An 8596-nucleotide genomic window follows, 5' to 3' on the forward strand; every position below is an offset into this window, starting at 1 on the left:
CAAAATGTTTTTCATGCAGTGAAATACTTGCCGTGTTGAACCGAATTCTGTACTGGAGAATGTCCTGGGTATAAGACGCTCTTGAATGACAAGACAAGGCTTTTCAATTCAAAGACTAGAAGTAATCACGTAACCCTCTTATGACTGGGATACCGTCATGTGCCACTTACCAATGCTGTCTTTCCAGAAAACCATTCAAGATACTTAAAAAGCCATAAGACTTACCTGATAAACATACATGAAATGAAAAGACATCAACTGCTATTTGACATTGCTATTGGTAATGTCTGTCCTATGTGAAAGCACTTTTAAAAAGAGAGCACCTATGTGCAAGAGATAAGTGTCTAGAGATTCACAGCAGTATCAGGTAACAATATAATTCTCAACTCAGAAGCTGACTCAAGATTAGGTGCAATTTCAGTTAATGTAACAGGAAAAAAAGACAATGGATTTTATTTTGTTAATTGTATCCACTCACAAATTGACCTAAGGTCACCAGATGTGTAGACACTGTGAGATTTTTGTTGTTTATAGTCTTTAATTGAAGTGATGATAAAGGAAATAGATCTATTTTAAAACAAAACCAAATAGCTCTTTCCGTCTAGATTAAGAGGTGGCCCCAGGTGTGGGATTCACATTTTGAGTGGCTATTTGGGTAACCTCAGTGATCCAGGGTTGGTCTATGATTCCAGCTGCATGGTTGCCCTTCTCAACAATCCCAGTAATCCATCCTTGGTGGCCTCTACCACATTTGGGGCAGTTTATCTCTGCACAGAGCCAAACTGCTTGCTCATGTGGTAAACAGATCAGAATGCCTCCTGCTGTCTCTGGACATGTTCCGTGCATGAGGCTGAACATGTTGCCACAGGCATTGCTCATCACAGTCATCTTGGCCAGCACAGGAGCCATTGTGAATTACAAAAAAACCATTCCTCTGCTGCTTGGTCAGTTTCTGTGCATGGCCCCAAATCCTAACGCCCACGATGTCTGTGGCTGCATGGGCACTGAACGTGTGCATGATGAAGCTTTCCTATTGAACTTTTCACCATGTTCATTATTGCTGCTTGGCATGTCAACTACATCTTCGTGGGTGACCACTAGTTTAATTTTACTTCATTTTTCAGGAATATCCAGCCACTGCTATTTGACACAAGTGTCAGTGGTGCACAGCCACTGCTACTTGTGGCCCCAGAGATTTTGTGAACTCTGGTACATCCCTTCCCTGGCACTGTATTGTCTGGCATGATAAATTCATTGGCCTGTAGTTGTAGTGACTCCTCCGAAAACAATCCAGGAGGTTAGCACTGTTTAGCCACTCATTACAGACATTCCTGCTTCCTCAGCTTCATCTTTAAAACCCTGTATAATCAGGGGTATCACTGTATCCCTTTCCCTGTCAATCGTTACAGCATTGATGAAAGAAAACATATATTCAGATTGATTTTTAGTTCAGAAAATGTTTCTTTTATTGTATCTTTGGACATTTTTTCTTTTATTGTTGTTTCCTTTTACTTCAGTAACGCCTATTATATGTATACTGGATCTCATGTTCTGCATATATTGTTCTTCTTAAACTTATGAATTCTTTTTTCAATTTCATGTTTCTCATTTTGGCTGTTCAAAGCCTGTCTCAAATGTCCCTTGGCTGTTTTCAGCAGGTTCAATTCTACTTCTTACTGACTATAAATTGTTTTCATTTCCATGATTTTTTATTATGCCTTCCTTTTATTTACTGATATCTGCCAGCTTGGTATTCATTTCCTTACTACACCTTATATTTCTTTTTTTTTGATTTGTTTATCTTTCACTTATATTCTGATTTCAATGAGGTCATACTTTCTATAATTTATAGAATATCATAAAAAGTCTTTTAAATGTTCCCCTGCTTCCTGGTATGACCTTGAAGAGCAGTCTTTACATGCCTTCTGTTTGTTATATTATTTTCCTTCTTTTTACTTGCTGTCTATACTGAACCCTAATGGATTATAAATTATATTTGTGGTGCTCATTTTGGAGCTAGCTGTTGGAGCAGATATGATACAGGCCAGAGAAGTGAACCAGCAGAAAGGCAGTTTCATCCAGGCTTGTTGTTTCTAAGGGCCTCACCAACTCTGCCCCAGGGTATGTGTGCTCTGTGCTCTCAGAGGAGGCTAGCAGCCCCTTGAGGAGGCAGGAATCTCCATGTCAAATTGTTTAGTCCTGTATGTCGCAAGTCTCTCTCTCCCTCTTTCCTTCCTCTTTCTCACTCTCTCTCCCTTCAGTATTTTATGTGTTTATTTTCCTTCAGCTGATCATTAGAGGTTGCTGCAAGGCAAAAAACCTACCCAGGCCACCCCAGAATCTGGCCCCTTGAGTAGGTAGATGCCTACAGATTTCCTCATTTGTTCCTCTTCCCTAAACCTTACAGGGGTGAGAATTCAGTGCTGGGTCAATAGCTCCCTCAAACCCTTGACCTTGCTCTCCTAAATAAAGGAATCGTACTTTGGACACTTCAAGTCCTCGCTACGTAACGTCAAAGGTTTTCTGTCACGCGAGAACATAAAGGTACGTGTTATCATGTTTTATCCTTGTGTCTTCCATAAATGATATAAGTTTAACATATGGATTGTGGATATTTTCTAACTTTAATGAAGACGGAACTCTTTCTCTCTCATGGTGGTGTTTTCACTTGGTGGTATATGTGTCTTTATTTCACCATTTCTAACCATATGTCTTTCTAAATTTTAAAATATGTTTTTCTAAGTCAAGTGTGGTAGCACGTGCCTGTAGTCCCAGACACTTGGCAGGCTGAGGCAGGCGGATCACTTGAGCCCAGGAGTTCGAGTCCAGAAACATAGTGAGATCCCTGTCTTAATGAACAACAGTAAAGAGAAGATATATAAGTTTTCCTAAAATTTAGGAGTAAAATACTCTATATAAGAAACTTGGAAAAAAATTAAAATATAGAGCTAAATAAGTAAATATGTGAATAAACACATAAATAACATGACCCATTACCTACCAGTATATCTAGATATATCAGTGTTTATCAGCTAACTGTTATTTCTTCAGTGAATGTCCATGGCCTTCTAAAGTCATAAAAGCCCTGTAGACAGGAAACCTATTCAATTTTCTTTACTCAAACATCTAATTGTTCACCTGATGACAATAAAAACACAAAATACAACCAATTTCAAAAGGGATTAATTGATAAACCAAGAAATATTGATTAAGACTACTAGTTGGTGATATAATAATGATTAATAAAAACAAATAAAAAAGATAAAAGTAGTTGCCTCATGTGAGGAAGTGGGGAAGACGTAATGTGAGATTGCTTTTCAACTTAAGCTTTTCTTTATTATTTAATATTTTCTAACCATGTAAATGGGTTACTTTGAGATAAAAATCATTCGTTAAAAATAAGAAATCGGGGGGCGGAGCAAGATGGCCGAATAGGAACAGCTCCAGTCTTCAACTCCCAGCGCGAGCGACACAGAAGACGGTGATTTCTGCATTTTCAACTGAGGTACTGGGGTCATCTCTCTAGGGAGTGCCGGACAATCGGTGCTGGTCAGCTGCTGCAGCCTGACCAGCGTGAGCTGAAGCAGGGCGAGGCATCGCCTCACCTGGAAGCGCAAGGGGGAAGGAAATCCCTTTTCCTAGCCAGGGGAACTGAGACACACAACACCTGGAAAATCGGGTAACTCCCACCCCAATACTGCGCTTTAAGGAAACAGGCACACCAGGAGAATATATCCCATACCTGGCCGGGAGGGTCCCACGCCCACGGAGCCTCCCTCACTGCTAACACAGCCGTCTGCGGTGATCTATCCTCAAGGCAGCAGCGAGGCTGGGGGAGGGGGCGCCGCCATTGCTGAGGCTTAAGTAGGTAAACAAAGACGCTGGGAAGCTCGAACTGGGTGGAGCTCACAGCAGCTTAAGGAAGCCTGCCTGTTTCTGTAGACTCTACCTCTGTGGACAGCGCACAGCTGCAGTCCATTAGGGGAAAGAGCGGGGCCGTGGCAGACGCGAACGACTCTGTCTGACAGCTTTGGGGAGAGCCGTGGATCTCCTAACGCGGAGGTTGAGATCTGAGAACGGACAGACTGCCTGCTCAGGTGGGTCCCTGACCCCTGAGTAGCCTAGCTGGGAGACATCCCCCACTAGGGGCAGTCTGACACCCCACACCTCACAGGGTGGCGTCACCCCTGAGAGGAAACTTCCAAAGAAAGAATCAGACAGGTACACTCGCTGTTCAGCAATATTCTATCTTCGGCAACCTCTGCTGCTGACACCCAGGCAAACAGGGTCTGGAGTGGACCTCAAGCAATCTCCAACAGACCAACAGACAGTCCTTCTGACTGTCAGAAGGAAAACTATCAAACAGGAAGGACACCTATACCAAAACCCCATCAGTACGTCACCATCATCAAAGACCAGAGACAGATAAAACCACAAAGATGGGGAAGAAGCAGGGCAGAAAAGCTGGAAATTCAAAAAATAAGAGCGCATCTCCCCTGCAAAGGAGCGCAGCCCATCGCCAGCAACGGATCAAAGCTGGTCAGAGAATGACTTTGACGAGATGAGAGAAGAAGGCTTCAGTCCATCAAATCTCAGAGCTAAAGGAGGAATTACGTACCCAGCGCAAAGAAACTAAAAATCTTGAAAAAAAGTGGAAGAATTGACAGCTAGACTAATTAATGCAGAGAAGATCATAAACGAAATGACAGAGATGAAAACCATGACACGAGAAATACGTGACAAATGCACAAGCTTCAGTAACCGACTCGATCAACTGGAAGAAAGAGTATCAGCGATTGAGGATCAAATGAATGAAATGAAGCGAGAAGAGAAACCAAAAGAAAGAGAAGAAAAAGAAATGAACAAAGCCTGCAAGAAGTATGGGATTATGTAAAAAGACCAAATCTACGTCTGATTGGGGTGCCTGAAAATGAGGGGGAAAATGGAACCAAGTTGGAAAACACTCTTCAGGATATCATCCAGGAGAACTTCCCCAACCTAGTAGGGCAGGCCAACATTCAATTCAGGAATACAGAGAACGCCACAAAGATACTCCTCCAGAAGAGCAACTCCAAGACACATAATTGCCAGATTCACCAAAGTTGAAATGAAGGAAAAAATCTTAAGGGCAGCCAGAGAGAAAGGTCGGGTTACCCACAAAGGGAAGCCCATCAGAATAACAGCAGACCTCTCGGCAGAAACTCTACAAGCCAGAAGAGAGTGGGGCCAATATTCAACGTTCTTAAAGAAAAGAATTTTCAACCCAGAATTTCATATCCAGCCAAACTAAGTTTCATCAGTGAAGGAGAAATAAAATCCTTTACAGATAAGCAAATGCTTAGAGATTTTGTCACCACCAGGCCTGCCTTACAAGAGACCCTGAAGGAAGCCCTAAACATGGAAAGGAACAACCGGTACCAGCCATTGCAAAAACATGCCAAAATGTAAAGAACATCGAGGCTAGGAAGAAATTGCATCAACTAACGAGCAAAATAACCAGTTAATATCATAATGACAGGATCAAGTTCACACATAACAATATTAACCTTAAATGTCAATGGACTAAATGCTCCAATTAAAAGACACAGACTGGCAAACTGGATAAAGAGGCAAGACCATCAGTCTGCTGTATTCAGGAGACCCATCTCACATGCAGAGACATACATAGGCTCAAAATAAAGGGATGGAGGAAGATCTACCAAGCAAATGGAGAACAAAAAAAAGCAGGGGTTGCAATCCTAGTCTCTGATAAAACAGACTTTAAACCATCAAAGATCAAAAGAGACAAAGAAGGCCATTACATAATGGTAAAGGGATCAATCAACAGGAAGAGCTAACTCTCCTAAATATCTATGCACCCAATACAGGAGCACCCAGATTCATAAAGCAAGTCCTTAGAGACCTACAAAGAGACTTAGACTCCCATACAATAATAATGGGAGACTTCAACACTCCACTGTCAACATTAGACAGATCAACGAGACAGAAAGTTAACAAGGATATCCAGGAATTGAACTCATCTCTGCACCAAGCGGACCTAATAGACATCTATAGAACTCTCCACCCCAAATCAACAGAATATACATTCTTCTCAGCACCACATCGCACTTATTCCAAAATTGACCACATAATTGGAAGTAAAGCACTCCTCAGCAAATGTACAAGAACAGAAATTATAACAAACTGTCTCTCAGACCACAGTGCAATCAAACTAGAACTCAGGACTAAGAAACTCAATCAAAACCGCTCAACTACATGGAAACTGAACAACCTGCTCCTGAATGACTACTGGGTACATAACGAAATGAAAGCAGAAATAAAGATGTTCTTTGAAACCAATGAGAACAAAGATACAACATACCAGAATCTCTGGGACACATTTAAAGCAGTGTGTAGAGGGAAATTTATAGCACTAAATGCCCACAAGAGAAAGCAGGAAGATCTAAAATGGACACTCTAACATCACAATTAAAAGAACTAGAGAGGCAAGAGCAAACACATTCAAAAGCTAGCAGAAGGCAAGAAATAACTAAGATCAGAGCAGAACTGAAGGGAGAGAGACACAAAAAACCTCCAAAAAATCAATGAATCCAGGAGTTGGTTTTTTGAAAAGATCAACAAAATTGACAGACCGCTAGCAAGACTAATAAAGAAGAAAAGAGAGAGGAATCAAATAGACGCAATAAAAATGATAAAGGGGATATCACCACCGACCCCACAGAAATACAAACAACCATCAGAGAATACTATAAATGCCTCTACGCAAATCAACTAGAAAATCTAGAAGAAATGGATAATTTCCTGGACACTTACACTCTCCCAAGACTAAACCAGGAAGAAGTTGAATCCCTGAATAGACCAATAGCAGGCTCTGAAATTGAGGCAACAATTAATAGCCTACCCACCAAAAAAAGTCCAGGACCAGATGGATTCACAGCTGAATTCTACCAGAGGTACAAGGAGGAGCTGGTACCATTCCTTCTGAAACTATTTCAATCAATAGAAAAAGAGGGAATCCTCCCTAACTCTTTTTATGAGGCCAACATCATCCTGATACCAAAGCCTGGCAGAGACACAACAAAAAAAGAGAATTTTAGACCAATACCTGATGAACATCGATGCAAAAATCTCAATAAAATACTGGCAAACCGGATTCAGCAGCACATCAAAAAGCTTATCCACCATGATCAAGTGGGCTTCATCCTGGGATGCAAGGCTGGTTCAACATTCGCAAATCAATAAACGTAATCCAGCATATAAACAGAACCAAAGACAAGAACCACATGATTATCTCAATAGATGCAGAAAAGGCTTTTGACAAAATTCAACAGCCCTTTATGCTAAAAACGCTCAATAAATTCGGTATTGATGGAACGTACCTCAAATATAAGAGCTATTTATGACAAACCCACAGCTAATATCATACTGAATGGGCAAAAACTGGAAAAATTCCCTTTGAAAACTGGCACAAGACAGGGATGCCCTCTCTCACCACTCCTATTCAACATAGTGTTGGAAGTTCTGGCTAGGGCAATCAGGCAAGAGAAAGAAATCAAGGGTATCCAGTTAGGAAAAGAAGAAGTCAAATTGTCCCTGTTTGCAGATGACATGATTGTATATTTAGAAAACCCCATTGTCTCAGCCCAAAATCTCCTAAGCTGATAAGCAACTTCAGCAAAGTCTCAGGATACAAAATTAATGTGCAAAAATCACAAGCATTCTTATACACCAGTAACAGACAAGCAGAGAGCCAAATCAGAATGAACTTCCATTCACAATTGCTTCAAAGAGAATCAAATACCTAGGAATCCAGCTTACAAGGGATGTAAAGGACCTCTTCAAGGAGAACTACAAACCACTGCTCAGTGAAATCAAAGAGGACACAAACAAATGGAAGAACATACCATGCTCATGGATAGGAAGAATCAATATCGTGAAAATGGCCATACTGCCAAGGTGATTTATAGATTCAATGCCATCCCCATCAAGCTACCAATGACTTTCTTCACAGAATTGGAAAAAACGGCTTTAAAGTTCATATGAACCAAAAAAGAGCCCGCATTGCCAAGACAATCCTAAGTCAAAAGGACAAAGCTGGAGGCGTCACGCTACCTGACTTCAAACTATACTACAAGGCTACAGTAACCAAAACAGCATGGTACTGGTACCACAACAGAGATATAGACCAATGGAACAGAACAGAGTCCTCAGAAATAATACCACACATCTACAGCCATCTGATCTTTGACAAACCTGAGAGAAACAAGAAATGGGGAAAGGATTCCCTATTTAATAAATGGTGCTGGGAAAATTGGCTAGCCATAAGTAGAAAGCTGAAACTGGATCCTTTCCTTACCCCTTATACGAAAATTAATTCAAGATGGATTAGAGACTTAAATGTTAGACCTAATACCATAAAAACCCTAGAAGAAAATCTAGGTAGTACCATTCAGGACATAGGCATGGGCAAGGACTTCATGTCTAAAACACCAAAAGCAACGGCAGCAAAAGCAAAAATTGACACATGGGATCTAATTAAACTAAAGAGCTTTTGCACAGCAAAAGAAACTACCATCAGAGTGAACAGGCAACCTAC

General features: G+C 41.0%; 1 pseudogene; it reads right to left on the reverse strand.

The window, feature by feature from the left end:
* Positions 1-606: 606 nt before the first annotated feature.
* On the reverse strand, positions 607-1428 carry LOC117094227 (annotated as a pseudogene).
* Between the last annotated feature and the right edge of the window lie 7168 nt (positions 1429-8596).

Source organism: Trachypithecus francoisi, unplaced genomic scaffold (genome assembly GCF_009764315.1).
Source record: "Trachypithecus francoisi isolate TF-2019V2 unplaced genomic scaffold, Tfra_2.0 Lachesis_group13, whole genome shotgun sequence".
NCBI lineage: Eukaryota > Metazoa > Chordata > Mammalia > Primates > Cercopithecidae > Trachypithecus > Trachypithecus francoisi.